General features: G+C 41.9%; 1 protein-coding gene across 1 annotated transcript in view; it reads right to left on the bottom strand.

Annotated features, from left to right (window-relative positions):
- Window positions 1-1047: 1047 nt before the first annotated feature.
- The window catches only part of CCNT2 (cyclin T2), a 28017-nt gene continuing 27366 nt past the window's right edge, over window positions 1048-1698 (bottom strand). Inside the window, exon 10 of the mRNA XM_009319016.1 lies at window positions 1048-1698. This exon is cut by the window's right edge and continues 2589 nt beyond it. The gene's annotated coding sequence lies outside the window, so the exon portion shown is untranslated.

Raw genomic sequence — 1698 nt, 5'->3', positions numbered from 1 at the left:
TCATATCAAAACTCTGGTTCTTGCACGTAAGTAAAAGAACGAGTTCTCCTGAGAAAGGGCTTCCAGCACGCACAGCAGAGTGCATTTTCTCCCCTACTTTGCACCTCCCACGGGGACCCGCACCGCGAGACAGCTTCAGCAAGTGAATTTTACAGGCGTTGTCAAGGAACACAGTCTCTGAACTACAGTAAGAAAAACGGTGTCACGGTAAGTGCAGGAACACAGAGGAATCAAACCCGAGTACTGAAACTTTTAAGGTTAAAAATTTGATTTGGGTTTGCTGTATCCACCTCAGAAGAAGCCGGAGAAACAGTCATTCCCCCTAGCAATGGGAGAGAACGCTCCTGGCATTAATTATATTTTCCTTTTTAAAGGTGTAAGGAGTTAAGCATTTCAGAGAAAGGAGGAATTAATTAGCTAGTTCAGTTTGGCATAACTTCCGCATCTTTCAAGACATTTATTTTTAGAACCGGTTATGGGAATGTGCATTTACATCCCAATTAAAGAAAGCAAACGAAGTGTTCGCTCAATCCCCTTTGCTGCAAAACAAGGATTGGGAACCCTTCCCCCTAAGGCCTCGCAAAGATAGTTGGTGTGCTCTTGTCACCCAGCCCCTCACCCCTTCCTTAAAAAAAAACAAACAGAAATCAAGGAATACAACAAAATTACAGGGTACAGGCTCTCCCCCCCAGGGCAGAGTGAGGGAGCAGCTTAAGATGGCATAAAATTTCTAGACTTTGCTTTTCAGGTGTCAGATACCTGATCACCATAACGTAAGGGAAGCAAAGGAAACAAATTAGACTTCGGCTGTTCAAGCATTCCACTATTCGATTGGTTTGATGAAAGCCAGCAATGTTTTGCCAATAACCGAAAAGGGATCTTCTTTGTCTTTACAAATGAAGTTGGAAAATTAAACATAGGAAAATGGGATAATTTCTGCACAATAGAGGTGAGGTAGGGAATTTTATTGAAAATAGGTTTGTTGGTGGTTTTTTTTTTTACAAGTTCTTAGAAATAAAGTTGTTTTTTCTAATCTCACACAAATGGCTGTACCTCAGAAGTTCCACTATGCTACTATGAAACATTTATATTTACAGTTAGCCAAAAGAATATACAGAACTGCCATTTTATGCAAATACCGAAGTACCAGATCACAGTGAGATACATTACTTCAGCACTCCCACCATTAGGAACAGATTAAGGTTGAACATACGAAAGAATCTCACTAGTCTACAAACCTCATCTCTCACAAAAAGGGAAGATTTTTAAGAGTGTTGGAGCGAGGTCTCCACTACAGCGTCATTTTACAAATTACATAATGCACGTACTCAAATTCATAACAAAAAAACCTGTAATCAAGGTGATGAACAGAGCAATAGTGTTGTCTGTTAGCCTTTTATTGCATTTATTCAGCCATTCACCCAATGCCCAGCCCAGTAACCGTCGTTCATTTCCCACACCTCAGCCAGGCTGCAGTTCACCCAGTTCACCCATCTGCAGCAGGTTTCAGTCGGGGAAAGCTAGTGGCAGCTTGGTGCATATCCTCCCCCTCCCTCTCGGCCCCTACCCTCACCACACCGAACTTCGTTTCGGACACAAAGACACATAGTTTCACATATTTACAATTACATTGAAAGCCAAACCCGATGAGTTTCACGGACATCCTTTACAGAGAAACCAAAACCCACTGTTTGGATC

Source organism: Pygoscelis adeliae, unplaced genomic scaffold (genome assembly GCF_000699105.1).
Source record: "Pygoscelis adeliae isolate BGI_AS28 unplaced genomic scaffold, ASM69910v1 Scaffold222, whole genome shotgun sequence".
Classification (NCBI taxonomy): domain Eukaryota; kingdom Metazoa; phylum Chordata; class Aves; order Sphenisciformes; family Spheniscidae; genus Pygoscelis; species Pygoscelis adeliae.
Note: the sequence above shows the minus strand (reverse complement) of the source record. Positions and strands in the feature narration are given on the sequence as shown.